Below are 19,063 nucleotides of genomic sequence, written 5' to 3' on the forward strand. Positions count from 1 at the left end.
TAAATTGCTGAATAATATTCCATTGTATGTATACACCGCATCTTTATCCATTCATCCCTCATGGACACTTAGGCTGTTTCTGTATCTTGGCTTCCACACGGTGGGAGAGTGTAGATATCTTTTCCATACATTGACCTCATAGCTTTGGAAAAAAATACCCGGAAGGGGAATTACAGATCACATGGTAGGTAGTTTTTTCGTGTTTTGAGGAGCCTCCGTACTGTTTTACACGCGGCTGCTCCCGGGCCGTTCCCACCGTCAGTGCCTAAGGGCCGCAGCAGCCGCAGGCGCCTGGGTGAGCCCCGGCCGGGTTTGACGGCGCCTGCGTGAGCCGGGTGCCTCGGAACCCGCCGGGCGCCCCCTGAGCTGCCTGCGGGCAGGTGCGCGGAGGGCGGGGGAGGCTGAGGAAGGGGCGGGCCCGCACCCACAGCTCCCGTCGCGAAACCTCCGGTGGAGTGCCTGCCTGGTGAGCCAGGGGCGGCCTGGGGCTCTAGGAGCCCACAGGCACCGCGATGCCCCGGGGGCCTAGGAGCTCGGCCAGGCGCCTTGGTGACCCAGGTTCCCCCCGGGGTTACTGGCGCCGCCACGTGCCGGGTAAGTCTGTGACCCGCTCTGGCAGCCTACTGAAGCCTCCCGGGGTCGTGGCAGCCGCCCGGAGCCCCTGGGGTAGGCAGACACTCGCGTGGCCGGGAGTCTAGGTTCACGGGAGCCTGCAAGGGGGCTGCCGAGAGGGCCCCTTGGGGCAGCTGGAGCTGGCAGCTCCAGAGCCAGAGGTCTGAGTGCACCGGGGCCTCCTAGGAGTCACCTGGGTCCGTGGAGGGAGATGGGGTCTGCGTTGAAGTCAGGTGTTCACACTCTGCGCCCTCGGAGAGTCTCAGCGCCGGGCTCCCGGGTGCTGCGCTTCACCAGGTGCTGTAACCGCTGCCTGTGATCCTCGGCTCCTGGGGAGGTGATTTCCTGCATTCTCGCACCGATAGTTGTTCACATCGATGTTTCACTCGTGGGGTCTGGTCATATCGGTGTTTATGCCACCATTTATTTCGCTGACATCAGTGGCAATCTCCAAGAAGTGTTAGATTCTGTTTGAATATTGTATTCAATATTTCATTTATTTTTACAAGAATAATTGAAAAGTAGCCATTTTTAAAAATTTGTATTTATTTTAGAGAGGGAGGAGGGACAGAGAGAGAAGGAGACAGAGGATCAGAAGCCAGCTCTGTGCTGACCGCAGAGAACTGATCCCGGGGTGGAACCCACAAACTGTGAGATCCTGACCTGAGCCAAAGTCAGATGCTCACCTGACTGGGCACCCAGGTGCCCTGAAAAGTGGTCATTTTTGAAAATCAAGGTACTCAAAATTTCTTTCTTTCTTTTTTTTTAAAAAAGCAAGAAATGGCCTACTTTTGGATGTTACAGGGAGAGGGAAATTCCGAACAACTTTCTCTCATAATTCACATTTCTAAACATTTAAGAGTTTTGAAAATGTTGTACGGAGTTGAGTTTACAGAAAAATGAGCAGGGAGTTTGTGATGCTTAGCCAGTTGATTTTTAATGGAAAGGGACGATAGGGTTTGTGTATGGGAAATTTACCTGAAGTCAGAGATTCTAAAACTTGGGTTCCTGAGTAAGTGTCCAGAAATTTACAGATAACATGGAATCTGGATGCAGACATGTTGATGTGTCTCTCAGAGCCATAACCTCTCAAAAATCTGTGAGGAGTTTTTGAGCAGAAGAACTAGGAATCATAGCTTTAGGCCACCTCCTGGGTTGACCTCTCAATCTGCTGCGGATGGGAAAGATAAGTATGAATGAGCTCTTCAAATCCATATGGGCAGATTGTTTAAGACTTTTATAATGATTTGTGATGGCTTTTGCACTTATCCAGTATATCATAAAAATATTTTCCAGGGTATGTTATAGTGTTAAATTCAGGGTGGGAGATATGGGGTCAGTGAAATAGGAAAGGAGAGAAATAGCTATACAGATTGTTTTGTTTTGGTTTTGGTTTTCTTTCTTTCTTTCTTTTTTTTTTTTTTTTGGCATAGATGTGTTTTCTTTTTCTTCTTTATATATTTTTTTAAATTTATTTCTAGGAGCGAGAGAGAGACAGCGTGAGCAGGGGAGGGTCAGAGAGAGAGGGAGATACAGACTCTGAAATAGGCTCCAGGCTCTGAGCTGGCAGTCAGCACAGAGCCCGACGCGGGGCTCGAACCCACGAACCGCGAGATCATGACCCAAGTGAAAGTCGGATGCTTAACCAACTAAGCCACCCAGGCGCCCCAAGATGTGTTTTCATCTGACATGTTTGTATTTTTAAAAATCTTATTGATACCTTGCTATTTTTTTTTTTTTTTTTCCAAATCCATGGCTGTGATACTTTGGTGAAAAAATAGACTGGTTAATTCAGTGAACATGTACATAACTTTTTGGTATTATATTGCTGGAGACCCATTCCAGCTGGTCCAGGCGTCCTTGAAGGATGGGCAGCGTCGGCGAGAGACAGTGAGAGAGCCCCAAGATTCTTTCTGATCACCAGGCAGGCATCTCTGCCCTGTCGGTTTTGGTGTCTTTATTTATAGGTCAAACATTAACATGGCCTCAGAAATAGGAATTTTTATAATGGATAGTTCTCTGTGATAAGATGTTTTGGAAAATGTACAGAAACAGGTTTTATAGAAGTCTTCTTGTAGAACTGCCCCAATTATAGTGAGGGTGAATAACTAAGAAAATAACAGGGTGTTCTTAGTGAAAAACAGGATAACACACACATTTTAATAACGCTAAGATTAAGTCATAAGGTTAAGTTGTAGATGCTCTTATCCATCCTCATCACAGCTGCCAGTGTAAGTGAAGGTGTTTGTGGAATGTAGGCCTTAGGGAAGGGACTGCTATACACCATCATTTAGCAAAGGTATATGTAGTAACTTATGTTCTGTCCTTATCTGTTCCTTCTCTCTAAGTTAGGCTCTTTGTCTCCGGGCAAGACTTGATTTTCCAGTTATATTCTTTATGGCTCAGAGAGCCAACCATACATTTAAAGAGTTTAGTTCATTTCCAATACATAGAATAGCGTCTTCGAGTGCATTTACCTTTGTGTCTAGTTTTATGATTTCTTGAATAGCTAGGGCATGAGAGAGATTTTTGGTTAGGTGATTTACATGTTGAGCTGTAGGAACATCTTGGGCTAACGCAACAGTAGAAACAGAATTGTACACGTAAAGGTCAATCTTTTATGAGTAAGGGTCATTAGCCTGTTCATAGCTCAAGGGAAGTATGGAGGGAAACAGGACCTGCCGGAGACATGATGTCTGTTCCCATAATCAAAAGAAGAAGTTCCCACAATAAGTTCCTTCACGAGGTACAATCATCATACCAGGGCCAGAATAAGGGGACAAGTCACTCCCAATACCAATCAACAAGGTACCTTGGGAGTCGGTGCTCAAGCAGAAATAACTGAGTGGGGGTGGATATCGGCCATCATCCAATGGCAAGAGACCGTGCAAACTTGCTTTAACCTCACCAGGAGCTTTCTCGACTAGTGGGCTTAGAGTGGCTCCCAACGTTATAGAAAAATGAATGTTATTTTTACACCTGCATATTAGACATTTATTCTCAGATATTAAATAGCAAAATCATACTTAACATATTTAAAATGAAATTCATATTTTATAATAATCTCTATCCCTACCTGCTCTGTTACAATTAATAACATTCTCCTAGTCATATATATCTTATTGAATTCTTTAATTTTCTTTTTTCTTGGCCAAAATATCCTTAGAACAATTTCTCATATTCATATTTCTTTTCATTAATAACTGTCACTGCAGATTATCCTTACCTCCCCACACTCCCTGTTTCAATCACCCCAATGTCCCAACAAACTAATTTTCTAAAGCAAGACTTTGATTGAGTTGTATAGGCCATAAGATTAGTTGATACATTTCCACTGACACTGGGCATTAATCCCAATGACTTAGTTGTTCTTTAAAATATTCTGTAATCGAACTTTAACTTACATTTCTTGATTTAGCAATTCTCTGCATCAGAATTCTAGTCATTATGGAACCACGTTCTTCAATTGAAAAGCCCTCAACTCCTCTGCTTATCTATTTTCTGTTCTGTCTTTGAAAGTCTATGCCAAATAGGTCTGATTACCTTAACACGGAACAGTATTAACAAAGTCAAATATCTTCCCATTCAGACAAGTAGGGTGGCCTAGTTTAAGAGAATGGAAAGTGTTGGCCTCAGCAAACATGGAAGGACAGGGAGCTTCCCGAGCTCCACCAAAAATGTTCAATTCAAGAATAACAGACCCAGCTGAACCACAATAAAACAGAAATACTGCTTTGGCTAAACACAACTCATTAGCAAGGATGGGTTTGGCTCACAGAAGCAGGAGAAAGCTGTTTCCAGCTTTCATGCCATGGCCTTACTTGTCTTAAAGTTGCAGTCATGTTTATACGGTACCTGAAAAAAGTGGGTTTTGTCCTTAAGTATGGAAAAAATGTACACATTTTGGAAAGCAATATGCAACTTCTGCTTTGTTTCTTAGTTCAGTATTGTCAGTGCACTGTGTAAAACAATAGGTGTGTAAATTAACAACTGTACAGATGGAGTTTTCCAAAGATTGTATTTTAAAGATAAATTAGCTTGAGAATTATTTTTTTCAATTTTTTTTAATGTTTATTTTTGAGACACAGAGAGAGAGAGACAGAGCATGAGTGGGGGAGGTGCAGAGAGAGAGTAAGACACAGAATCTGAAGCAGGCTCCAGGCTCTGAGCTGTCAGCACAGAGCCGGATGCGGGGCTTGAACTCACAAACTGCAAGATCATGACTTGAGCCAAAGTTGGCTGCTTAACCGACTGAGCCACCCATGGGCCACGAGAATTAATTCTTATAAATGTGTTTGGAGGTTATTTTTTCCCATGAATACATGTATGCCTATCAACATACAAATGTGTTGCTTTTGTTTTAAAAGATGCACATTTATTTTCATATCTGTTTTGGATTAGTGCATGGTCAGTTTTGGAAAGAAAACATCATAGCACTATCATATCGGTCACTAGCATTTGTCTTTGGACCAATGCCTGAGAACTTCTACTGGATATTTTCCTCTTTTTATCTGTACAATGCTAGGACCATTCTCCCATGTTCACCAATACACAAGAGATCAAAATCTTAGCTTCTTGGTCCAGCAAATACTTACTTCTGAAAAACCTGTGACCCTGCTGCGGTAGTTTCTTCAATAAGAAATCTTCAAGTGTGAAGCTGACTTTGCATAGAAAATGCTAACAAAAATCTGAGGTTCGGTCCTCTCTACATTACAAAGAATACGTATCATGAGACTGTAATTTAAAATATAAGCAAATTTGGGGTGCTGGGTGGCTTAGTCGGTTAGGCATCTGACTTTGGCTCAAAGCCATGATCTTGGGGTTCATGAGTTCCAGCCACACATTGGGCTCTCTGCTGACAGTGCAGAGCCTGCTTGGGATTCACTCTCTCCCTCTCTCTCTGCCCCTCCCCTGCTCTCTCTCTCTCTCTCTCTTTCAAAAAATCAACTAAAAAAAAGGAAAAAGAAAAGAAAATTCCTTCTAAGAACTAGTTTTAGGTTTAAATAGGTTAAGTAAACCAACAGGAAGCAAGCTTCAACTTAGGCCAAAAGCAATTAGAAGAATAAAACTCTGCCCCAATAGATAGTAATGTGTCTGTCAAAAAATCTCTCTTTGCCAGGACATGGGACTGCTTTTGTTCTCATTTGGGTGTTCAAATATTGCCCTGCTTTTGTGTGCATTTTGCCTTCAAATATAGCTCCACTCCATTACTTACCTCTTAAAAATAAAAGCAATGGCAAATGGAAAGTACATCAGCAGTAAGTTATGGTCCAGCCGAGGTACATAACCCCACATCTCTTGCACGGTTTTCATCAAAGGAAAATAACCAGGTTGCCTTGAAAACAGAACTCAGAGGAGTTGGCCCCTCACAGGTTAAGCTGCTTCTCTCTTGTCCTCTGCTTCCAGCAACACTGGCCTCTCTCCATTTTGTATTTTTAATGCTGGAATGAGTGTTAAAATCACTCCGTTTGATTAAACAATACGGAGGATTTAGGGAAGAGAGAAGGAAGTCTTCCCTTTTACTCAGGTGTCTCTTGTTTGCTCAAGAGCTAGTTTTAAGTTTAAATAAACCAATAGGAAGCAAGTCATTTTAAGGTGCTGCCACCTACTTATTAGGTGAGTTACTAAGTAGACGATATTATCCTTTCATATTCCTAATCATGAATCCATTCATTACCTTATTTATTCATCACCTATTTCTAGTTTATTCAGTGAACTGACTAGGTACCGTCGCTGTTTTCACAGCTCTAGGTTTTATTGTCACACTCAGAGTATTTCTCTATAAAACATTAATATCATATTCAACCTGGTTTGGGAAGGTGGCATTTTTGGGGGCTTTCCAGTACAGTTCTTGGAGATACTGACTTTAAAGATTAATATTTTGTACATACACTTACACATTCCCTCACAAATAGAGAGTGGGCATACTAACGCTTAAAGAAAAGAATCCATTCCGCAAAATCCAGACCCCTTGTTAGACATTGGCTTAGTGTTGAGCTAGATGTTCGCCTCATTCCACATTCAACTGAGAGTCATTTTGTGTGAAAATAAACTAAATGATAAATCAGTTGTCCTCTGCATAGCACTTTTTGTGCTTTTCCTGTGCAAATTACTCCCAAATCATGATGACTCATGAAAAGGGCCCTGAGGTACACACGGTACAGTGTTAAAACAGCTATTTCTGGATTCACCCTGGTAACAGAGATCAAAAATGGGAAAACAACACCAGTTATTCTGCCTGACCTGACAGGTGCTTGTTTTGGAATTCAGAACTTGATTTTGTTACACAAAGAGAAAAGCAGAGTTTGTATAGGGATTATAATAATAATTTAGAGGGAAGTGTAAGGATTAATAATGCAACAGAATACAACTGCTAGTAATTATTATAAAGCTGCCAGAAGGTTGGCTCTACATTAAAAACAATAGTAATTCCAATGCATCATTCAAAGCAATATAAATCACAGTAGGATGGTTTGATTTTATTTAGAAACTTATGCTTCATATTTCTGCCTAAATTCTAGAAAATCTTTTAATGTAGTGTTTTAAAAATTAGCAGTTCTTGGAACATCCAACCTAGATTTTATCATGGAAACTCAAATCTCCCAATACCTAATCTTTGCTACTATAAATCATATATTCTCTTTCTCATTTTGATATTATAAATGTGGACAGTAAATGTAAAAAAGAATTGCATTTTCCAAGAGCTGTTAAAATACGTTTCTCTTTGTTTGAAATAGAAGAAAAATTAGTAAGTGGTATCCTTCACATTTTTCAGATATTGAAAAAAATATTTGAAAGAGAAAAGGGAATTCTGAAACATCTCTGGCACAGTTTCAACTCTGCTGTAGGTAAATTTCACATTACTCAAGAGTTGTCATTCTGAAGCTTTCACAGATTTATGTATTCAGAAACTAAAAGTCTACACCATCTGAATATCGCCCATTTTGTCTCTTTGAATGTATACTTAAAAAAAAATCTTTTACTTATGTTTTTAAAAACATCATTAATAAAGACGGTACCTAGACTTGTGGTGAGCCTAGCATAAGTATATAAACTTGTCTAATCACTGTGTTGTACACATGAAACTAATGTAACATTGTGTGTCTAGTAAAAATTTAAAAAAAATAAAATAAATCATTGATAGTCGTTAAACCAAAATTCTAACTGGTAAAATAATTTAACTAGTATAAGTGATATCAGGTAAGAAATACATGTCTTATTAGTATTTAGCTGCTAATACAAAATTTAATATAGTATGCTTTCAATAAACAAATAAAACTCAGACCATATCCTATTAGTAACCCAGTGAGTTGCTATGTTGAATTCAAGTTATAGGAAGTAATCCATTTAATAAATAATATTGTACCACAAATTTCAAATACCTAAGGCAAAAAACGTCCCCCTCGTATCAAAAAAGACTAAGACCATATTGAAACTTGTAATATATAATATCATACATTATTAATATTTTGTGGCATTTACAGATTGAGACTGCTTTTGTTTTTCAAACTCTTCTGAAGAATTCTACAAATGACTAAAATTCCTGTTGTAGAAATATGGAAGTAAATGATGTCACTTTGGCAAATGAAATAGAATTCAATGCATTTATAAAACCTATTACCAAATAATACATTCTATTTAACAGATATCTTTTTAAAATTGTAATGCTCAAGAGGTTCACGTTTCTGCTGATACAGCCAATGCTTTGGTGAAAGGAGTTGGTAGAGGGATAAAGGAATCAAGATGTTGAGGACAGGACACCAAAAAAACATAAGAGAGAATTCTTTGATAGTACGAAGGAGGGAGTGAACATTTAGAAACTGTGAAGAGGCAGTTATTAGGTGAGGTATCAGTACTGTCTAACAGTTGGAGTGAGTCTGTTGTAAAACCCCTGTCAATGTTTATGGAAGAATTTAGATTAAATATTGGATGTATTTGGCCTCAGATTCCTTAAAAGCAGCTCTGATTTGGGACTGAACTGTGCAGTGGGAAAGGTGATCACCATAGACTGGTCTCATTAGTGATTTCTCAAGGCAGTGCTTTGTCCACAGGTAATATGATCATCTGGAGCTAAAACTCTATCATGGTGTTTTTATCTGTTGAGGTCAAATGAAGGGGGTTTGTATGACAGTTATTTTCCTATATACTGAGATTTTCCTTTGTTAGAATAACAATGACTATATAAATAACCCTAATACTTTAGAATCTTCAATGAGCATTTATTTCTTATTTTTATAGAAGTACAATTCAGGATCTCCTGCCAGGGCTGAGTTGAACTGCTGCTCGACATCCTGTGCTTGGCTTTCCTGTGACATAGTTCAAAGCATGGGCTATTTCTGTTTTTTTGGTTTTGCTGTCCACTCTGATCTTGGGTTCCTCTGCCTCTACACAAGTGACAAGGCAGGAAGCAATAGAGGAAATATACCTCTTCGAAAATTAGACCTGAACTGCTACACCACTTCCATCATGTTCTTGTAAGAAACAGGGGCACCAGGTTGGCTCATTTGGTTAAGCATACTACTCTTGATTTCAGCTCAGGTCATGGTCTCATAGTTTGTGGCCCGCATTGGGCTTCATGATGACAGTATGGAGCCTGCTTCAGGTTCTCTCTCTCCCTCCCTTTCTACCCCTTCCCTACTCACTCACTCTCTCTCTCTCTCTCTCAAAATAAATAAATTTTTTTAAAAGGGATATGGTCCTACCAGGATAAAAAGGAGACTCAGATGCACAGTCCCAGTTTTTGGCAGTTCCTGTCAACAAATGTCCACCGTGGCAAGCGCCAGCAATTTGTCGTGAGGACTTCTCCATATCCAGCACGTAGCATTTGCTGCTGCTACTTTGCTAAGACTATTAAATGTAAATGTTTTGTGATGATCTCAGTTAAGCTGTTTTAATACACCTTCATGGGGGTGCCTGGCTGATCTCAGGGTGGTGAATTCAAAGCCCCACATTGGGCATGGAGCCTACTTTAAAAAATTATAGATAATATAATATATTAACAATTATATATATAACAAATATATATATAGCCCAGAAGGAAATTTGATTTTCCCTCTTAGATGTGGACCTGAATAGTTTTGAACCAAATCAATCTCTGGTTGAAGGCCTATGGGGGAGCTCCTAAGGCTTCCAGATATTCTGCCAGAACCACTTTTTAGTGCCATTTTCTACATTGCTTACACGAAAATTATATTTATTCATTTAATTTTGCCTGTTCTCCCAGCTCTAATACATAACGCATGTGAAAATAGTTGTTGTTGTTTTTTTTTAAAATAAGTTTATTTATTTTGAGAGAGAGTGGGGAGGGGTACAAAGAGAGGGGCAGAGAAAGAATCCCAAGCAGGCTCCCAAGTGTCAGTGTGGAGCCCTACTCGGGGCTTGAAGTCAGGATCCGTGAGAGCATGACCTCAGCTGAAATCAGAAGCTCAACTGACTCAGGGGCCCCTGGGTGGCTCAGTTGGTTAAGCTCCTGACTTTGGCTCAGGTCATGATCGCATGGTTCGTGGGTTTGAGTCCCGTGTTGGGATCTGTGCTAACAGCAGCTTAGAACCTGGAGCCTGCTTCAGAGTCTGTGTCTCCTTCTCTCTCTGACCCTCCCTTGCTTGTGCTGCCTCTCTCTCTCAGAAATAAATAAAACATTAAATTTAATTTTTTTTTTAAAAGAGGCTTAACTGACTCAGCCACCCAGGCGCTCCTCAAGTGGAAGTAGCTTTATTAGAGAGATTTAAATTCAAATATAAATTTATTTACTATTTAGAATATTTCTTGTTTCAGAGGTGTTCAAGGCCATCCTCATGGTTAGTGATTCACTAGATGGACTCAGAACAAAAGTGTATTTTAGTGAAAAGATATATGACAGGATTAGCAAGAAGACAGGATCTGTAGCAATCCGTATACAGGTTTTCTTATTTTTTCTTCTTCCTGTAATGGGGCAAATTAAATATGACCCTTTCTTCAGCAGCAAAAAATGCAATAAAATGTGTGCAGTATTTCTTACCAAGGAAGCTCATTATAGAGACTGAGCACCCAAGGTTTTATTGTGCTGATCACATAGGTACTCTGTGTCCCTTGTATGTTCAAAATTCCAGATTCCCACTGATGCCAGTCTGTGGAGGAAATGTAATAGGGAGAAGCCAGTACTATAGTCTTTTTTGGCCTCTTGCTTGTACTATTGCAGTTGGTATTCACACAATAAAATGTGATTTTATTTACCGTAAATCACTTTTTTTTTTTTTTTTTTTTTTTTTGGTATAGTCTAAACACAGTGATTTACCTTTAATCAGTTAGGGAACAGGTCAAAAGCTAAGTTCCCAGGTGCCAGACAAGGGCCAACCTTGTAAGCAAGCCCTTCTAAAAACAGCAGTTTCAGACCTACAGTGTTAACTCTTTCTGAGCACTCGCTAAAATGTTAATATATTTTACTTCATTAATGCCCCATAATGATTCTCTTCAGTTGAAACAATTTGTGTAGAGGGAAGGAAACTTGAGATAAAGAAAACTATTATGCCTTGAGTCCCATGTACGTATCAGAGCCTTGACTAGGAAATTTAAATATATTAACTCAAGGAAGTTAAGAATTTTGCCTATGGCCACGTGGCTAGTAATGTGGAGCTGAAACAAACCTGGAATTGCATGATTTTGGACTATACCTTTGTGCCTTTTTTCAGAGTAAGTAGTGAGGGCCCTATCTTTGCACTGTCACTATAATAGCCAGGGGCCACATGTGACTATGAAACACTTGAAGTGTGACTACTCCTACTCTTTTAAGATGTTCTTTAAGTATATATACACACCAGATTTTGAAACCTTAGCATGGGAAGAGTGTAATATATCCCATTAAAACCTTTAAAATATTTTGGTATTGAATACAGTCGGAAATACTAATTTGGCTACATGAGATTAAATAAACCATATTATTAAAATGGATTTTACCAGTTTCTTTTTTTGTTTGTTTTTGGGGTTTTTTTTTTTTTTTTTTTTAACATGGCTGGTTTAAAATCTAAAATTACATACATGGCTCACATTATATTTCTTTTGGATAGCACTGGTCCTATTAGGCTGCAATCCTTTGTGTGATCTTTAAGGCCAAACCATGGGCAAATGCAAGGTGTTGCCTGTCAGGGCTCGTAGTAGAAGCTGTCATTCTGCCTCTGGACTTGGTGCTCAGCCAGTGCATTGCAGTTTTTGGAGGAAGTTGTACTCAAGGACTTGGCCCCTTCTCCACTGCAGGCCAACCGTTCTCTTGCACATACCGGCATTACTAGCTCAGAGACCCCCCCCAAATGGAGGGTTCCTGTTGGGTGGCAGGGGGCTTTGTTGATGTACTTTTTGGACTTTGATGATGTACTTCCCCTCCATTGAGACATCCTTTTCTCGAACCTTAACTAGGCTGACTCATATTTTTCCACTCTTAGTCCTTTTTCTCTGCCATCCACACATCCTCTAGGTCCACACCGCACATCACCTGCTCCTCACCAATGCCAATCTGGGGGTAAAATGTAATAGGGAGAAGCCAGTACTATATTATTTTTTGGCCTCTTGCTTATACTATTGCAGTTGGTAAATAAAGCCTTGATTATTATTTTTAGTTACGGTCATTGTCCTCATTGACCACTTAAACACCTGGTAGCTCTTACAAACCCTCAATAAATATTAGGTCTTCTTTGTGAAAACTGTAATTTTGAAGTTTGTTTGCTTGTTTGAGAGAGAGAGAAAGACAGACAGACAGACAGACAAAGAGAAAGAGTTGGAGAGAAACAGAGAGTGGGGGGAGAGAATCCCAAGCAGGCTCTGCACTGTCAGCATGAATCCTGATTCGGATCTTAAACTCACAAACTATGAGATCATCACTTGAGCTGAAATCAAGAGTTGGATGCTTAGCTGACTGAGCCACCCAGGTGCTCCAAAATGTAATTTTATATGAAAAAATTTTGGAATCAGAAAAGCCAAAACACCCTTCCGGGCTTTCACATCACAATTCTGAATATCAATTATCTGGGTCATTTTGATATCTAGATCATTCCACACTGTTCTTTGTCTTGGTTTGCTGCTGTCTCCAGTGGTAAAGCCACTTAAAGGTAGTAGCTGTACATGACTTGGTTTTTCTGTCCTGACACATAGCATATAGCCTTTTACATAGGATGGTCTCAAATATTTCTCATTAAATGCGTGTGTATGTCTACAAGAATACAGATAGTAAGTGGTACATAAATGCTGGTTTTCTGATAACAATTTTAAGACTTTTGCTGCTATAATGGCTACCTATATATATTTGGATTTTGTTTTTGTTTTATGGCATGTGAAGGGTCCACAAAGAACAGATAGGGAGGTATAATTCTGGCTGATAGGAATTTTTATTATCTGTATTCAATTTCTGTTGTTATTGTAACAAATCATCACAGACTTAGTGCCCTGAAAAGAGGAATTTATTATCCTATAGTTCCTTAGGCCAGCCTCACATGAGTCTCACTAGGCCAAACTTAAGGTGTTGGTGGGGCTGAGTTTCTTTCTGGGGGCTGTATATGAAAATCTGCTTGTCTTTTTCAGCTTCTAGATGTTGCCTACATTCCTTGGCTCATGGCACTTCTCCCTCCTGTGTCATTTCATCTCTCTGACCATTCTTTTGCAGTCATATTGGCCTCTCTCTGATACAGCTCAGAAGTTTCTCTGCTTTTAAAGACCCATGTGATTATATTGGATCCCCCTTCATAACTTACAGATACTTTCCGTCCTCAAGGCCCTTAGCTTTAATTACATCCAAAAAGTCTCTTCTACCATGTAAGGTGGCATATTCACAGCTGTAGGAGATTAGGAGGTACACATCTTTGGGGGGCCATTATTGTACCTACCACAATATTTAGATCAGCAGTTCTCAATACACATTTGTTAATGTATATTATTTCTCAAAATGTAGAAACCTAGACCAGCACTGTTTACGTCACCTGGTAACCTATTAAATTATATAGAGGTAGGTCCAGCAAACTCTGTTTCTAAGGCTTCCAGGTATTTCTAACATACAATAAAGTTTGAGAACATTCTAAACCATTCTTATACTTAGCAAGCTTCCAGGAGTTAGCTGTATCTGAGTTTGAGGTAATCCAATTATTTTTCACCAGGAAGCACTAAGGCTGGGTAGCAATCCGAGGAATCAGGGGTCAGTGTGCAAGTGCTTATTAAAGCTGGATGTCTGAGTATCCCTGGTATCATTAAATTTTCAGAGACTGTTGGAAACAATGGAAAAAGTCATCATCTCCAGTTATTGAAGATAGACTTTCAAAGAGGAGGGAGATAAAAATACTATATTCCATAAATTGCATTTTAAATCTATTTCAGAAGAAAATGATTTCTTGAGGCTGGTGACAGCTAGTATTATGCATTAGAGTAGATTGAAGAAGCCATGTCTCCTTTCAGTCCATTTCTATTTTCCACTCTATAACCAGCCACTTAAGTGTTTACTCACGTCGATGCTAATAAGACTATCACTGAGTAGGTGGTATATAGAGGCTATGGGACAGTCACTGCCCTTGAAAAACTGAAAATATTGAATGGAAGGTACGACTAGTACATAATAAAAGACAACATTTTAAGACAGTATTCTGCATTTAATTATCTCAGATAAAATGTTTACTTGGTAATATAGTTGCTGTGTTTGTTGTAACCTAAGAAGATCTCACAGATATTTCCAGAATTTAATACCTTTGTGAAATTCTTTGCTAGATAGGGGTAAATGCTTTAAATGAATCCAGCCAATGTGCTAGATTTACCACTCACTCAAATGCCATCTTTACTTTTATTTCTACTTCTATGATCCTATAGATAAGTTTTCCATATCTACATTTCCATAGGAAAACAGCCCTGACAGCTGGGAGCTGGCCAGGCACTAGCAGCTTGGCCTCAAAGTTGTTAGCAAGTGGTCCGGCTGTCATGTTCTCCTGGTGAACATAATTTCATAGAACACTAATATCAGACAAGGCAATGCTGACTGCGGTGGGTCAAGACAAAAAACCAGAAGAGCCTTGTAAGCATATCTGAGGAGACAGGAAAGCAACAATTATGTCTAAACCATAAAATTGATCGTCCATTCTCCTGTACTGTAAAGCTACTACGGATAGTATAATTTAGCTATAAAGTCAGTCTAGACTACTTTCATTTAGGAAGGCCAAGTAGTTTTACTTTGAATAAAATTTCTCTAATTACATATTCCCTAATTTGTGCTATCTTTGTGTGACAAAAATCTAAAATACCCCATTGAATGGGTACAGGTTATTTAGAGCTGAACAAAACCTAGTCATAAAATGCATGTCCTAACCAATCTTTGTCATAGTCATTATTTTGTGCATCAGATCCCTGTCACAAGGTCTTTAATCAATAAGAGAAATGGTCAGGTCAAAGTCCAAAGACCCGTTTTCAACTCAATTGACATATGGCACCTTGACCTGATTGCTAGACTCAACACAAGTTCTAATACATAGCAAACTTTGTTGCATTGCCAGAGTGTAGTATATAGCAGAGATCTATAGATTCGGGTCAAAAATGTTTAACCGTCACATACTATTGCATATATAAATGCTATATATGATTTTTTTTTACTTTTTTGTGATTTTTCCCCCTTTAAATAATGCTTTCTCTTTTTATTTATCTATCTTCTATGTGGTGTCTACCTATAATGTTTGTATGTACACACATGTATTTAATATCAGTTTATAGTTGTCTTTTCTTATTGTGGGTAAATTTTCTAACTTAGTTTCCAGGATATGTTAATCATCTGAGGTAACAAAAACACAGATACATTTAAAGGTTATAAGTTTTCAAATTTGGATCACTTATTTCACTGGGTAATTTTTCCTTAGTTAATTGAGTTAAACAGAGATAACAAATGTTTACATTCTTTTTAAAGTGGCTTGCATTTTCCTTATATATATGATTGTTTCCCTTACTAAATTTGAAGTTTATTTATTTTTGAGAGAGAGAGACAGAGCATGAGCTGGGGAGGGGCAGAGAGAGAGGGAGACACAGAATCCGAAGAAGGCTCCAGACTCTGAGCTAGCTGTCAGCACAGAGCCCCCACACAGGGCTCAAACCCATGAATTGGGAGATCATGATCTGAGCCAAAATAGACCACTTAACCCACTGAGCCACCCAGGCGCACTCCCCCATCACTATATTTAAATGCAACTTTCTATCTACTTGCATGCAGATATGCATATATGCACACATATGCATGTATATATTTATACATCTATACATAACATTTATTTTACAGTTCATATGTATCTTCCCATCAGCATAAATCATGTCTTTGTTCATTCTCTTTTTTGTAATGTATATGAAATTCTGAGACATTGAGTATTAGGTCTTTCTTATCATTAATGTTTCTTATTTTGTTGGTCTGAGTTTTTCTTTGTAATGGAACAGCATATGTTGGGGAGAATATTCTCAATTCTTTGTCAGTAATATATTCCAGAAATGGGCTACCTGTCTTATTACCTTGCTCACTTGGCCCTACTTGTACTCTCCAGAGCTAGAGTACAACTATATGATTCTAATATATGCTGATGGCCATCATAATGACCAAAATTGAGAAAGCTAATCAGTATACAGAAAGAAATAAAAACAGCAGTGGAGACAAAGTGCTGGATTGTAGTGTAAATTATAGTTCTCAATGTACTTAAGGATAAGTTGTATACTTGTCTTTCCTACAGTTCAGTTACAGGAAACAATATATTCTTCTCCATCCTTAAACTATGTTGAGCTGATTTTCCATCACAATTAACTTTTGTGGGGAATTGATTGCATTTAAAAGGTATCTCTAATTTTATGGGAATTAAAGTGAAAAAAACATTAAGGATGCTCTACTATGTGGAAAGTACTCTTCTAGGCATAATATCTCATAATTTTTTAATATTTGTGTGTTTGCATGCATAAATCCAAACATTTATTTTTCATAGTGTGTAGCAGTCAGAAACACACACACAAAATAGGGGAAAAGGCAGAGTAAACTTAAGACTGAAGGGATTGACAAAAGATTGACAAAAGCTATAGGGATTCAGAGGGGTGGCTCATACTCAACAAAGACACAGTGAGCCTGTTCTCTGTCCTGGGCTGCAGGGAAGAAGTAGCGATCAGGATATTTTAACCCTCGCAAGTTTTCGTCATTTCTAAGAACTGAAATACATGGATAGATGGCTAAAATCTTACTTGATTTGCATGACCTGAAAATCTCTAGATCTGATGAACAGAGATCTGACTTCAGTCACTACAATAACAAGTTATAGACTGACAATTTCAGACTTGACCAAGTTCACAATCTGAGAGCACCTTGTAATAAAAGAATGATGGTGCTACTTGAGGAAGCATCTTGCCGTACAGCTCAAAACATTCTACTGCATTTCTCCCCAGCCTTCTGTAAAGGGAAATGGAACCATTTACTAGGGTGACTATGCATTGGGGAAAAAAGGGAATAATGAGATAGTTTGGATACTGCTATATGTGTTGCTCTGAGCTCACAATTACTGGTGACACTGATGAGGTCGACAGTCATTCTAGGGTCTTATGGGGGTTATGTTGTTTTTTTATTTTTTTTTAATGTTCATTTATTTTTTTAGAGAGAGAGAGCACAAGTCTCTTTTTTAGAGAGAGAGAGGGAGACACATAATCTGAAGCAGGGTCCAGGCTCTAAGCTTTCAGCATGGAGCCCAATGTGGGGCTTGAACTTATGAACTGTAAGATCATGAACTGAGCCAAAGTCAGGTACCTCTAGAGGCTATGTTGTGAACAGAGTTTTGGCTTGAGTTCTTCCCACAGTGGGTGATGAATCATCTCTGTGATTATATTCCAGAATGCCTAATAGGGATAGACATCCTTAGTAACTTACAGAATGCAATATTCCCAACCTATGGAGTGAGGAATCTGATGTTAGAGTCAGACAAATAGAGCCACCAGAAATTCCTCTCAAATGCAAACATATTAAAATATATACCACATTACTGGAGGGATTGCACAGATTAGTGCCACCATTAAAAACTTGAAAGATGCAGGGATAATGATTTACCACATACTCATTCACTTACATATTTGGTCTCTGTAGAAGACAGAGAAATTTTAGATACTAGTTGTAAAATTAATTGGGTCTTTATTCTCATTATGTTGCTGTTTCAGATGTGATTTCATTGCTGGAACAGATCGACACTTCTGCTGGGACCTGGTAAGTGACTATTCATCTGGCAAATGTTTTTGTTTGTTGGTTGGTTTATTCTTGTTCGTTAAAAGATATCAGAAGCTATTTTCCTCCAGCTGCTAACCCAGCAATACAATCTCTCCGTCCTCCATTGGGGCTGTCTCAACTGTACATTCCTGATTGCCTATCTAGGCTACAGGACATCATGCTATTCTATTACATTGATTATAACATGTTCTTTTGAACTAATAGCAAAAAGTAGCATATATTTTAAAATCAGTTGTAAGATAAATGTATGTCAATGAGTAGAAAATAAATCTCATAAAAGGTTATGGGTCTATCTTGGGGTCCAGTTGTTCAAGGCATGGAGATCTATTTCTTCAATGGACACATTTCTGCATCTGACATCTTGTGCTACAAGAAAAAGAGACTGTGCTTAGTGGGCCTTTTCGATATTGGAGTCATATGTTCTACCTCTGACGTTCACCATGTAACCCTAAAAGTTGCCAGTTCTGAACAGGAATTAGAACAATAAACATCCCTGCAACAGGTACGGTGTTCTATAAAAATCTATTCTTCCATGTAGGCATATGGCCTAGAAGATTCCATTTTCTTGAAGTATTTTTGGCAAAATAGGAACGTTACTTGAACCTTCGGGGTGCTCCTTAGAAATTTGTAGCAATGTATGCCTTACCCAGCAGATAATAATTCTCTTTTTGAGAGGCACGTGGGTGGCTCAGTTGATTGAGTGTCTAACATTGGCTCAGGTCATGATCTTGCAATCTGTGGGTTCGAGCCCCACATTGGGCTCTGTGCTAACAGCTCAGAGCCTCGAACCTGCTTCAGATTGTGTGTTTCCCTTTCTCTCTGTCCCTCCCCACTTGCACTCTGTCTCTGCCTCTCTCAAAAATAAATAAACATTAAAAAATTAAAAATAATAATTTTCTTTTTGAAAAACAGTCTGACTATCTTCAGGGCCCTAGGAAAGGCAGAACACTTGACCATATAACCTGAGATTACCATGTGTCCTGACATCATGAATTGGGTGTTCTCTGACCTACCTAACCTTAAAAGCAGATAAGCACAGTAATATTCCATCATCAAACAGAATGGGTATATACAAGATTGGTCTTGAGTAGGTCCTAAAGTCTTAAGTATGCTGCATGACCTGTGGCCCAGATGTCCATGGCCCATTCCTCTCCTGTATTGCCTTCTTCCTGTCAGTCTATACCTGTGAGCTCAGTGGAATTTAGTTGAATATTGGGAGACAAGTCT

At 39.1% G+C, this 19,063-nt stretch overlaps 1 long non-coding RNA gene across 1 annotated transcript in view; it reads left to right on the top strand.

Annotated features, from left to right (window-relative positions):
- The first annotated feature begins 469 nt into the window (after positions 1–469).
- LOC120225850 overlaps positions 470–19,063 on the top strand; it is a 150,836-nt gene continuing 132,242 nt past the window's right edge. Inside the window, exons 1-2 of the long non-coding RNA XR_005526897.1 lie at positions 470–594; positions 17,770–17,815. This is a non-coding gene — a long non-coding RNA (uncharacterized LOC120225850). The remainder of the gene's footprint in view (positions 595–17,769; positions 17,816–19,063) is intronic.

The sequence above is a fragment of the Hyaena hyaena genome, unplaced genomic scaffold (genome assembly GCF_003009895.1).
Source record: "Hyaena hyaena isolate Hyena2069 unplaced genomic scaffold, ASM300989v1 scaffold_1524, whole genome shotgun sequence".
Classification (NCBI taxonomy): domain Eukaryota; kingdom Metazoa; phylum Chordata; class Mammalia; order Carnivora; family Hyaenidae; genus Hyaena; species Hyaena hyaena.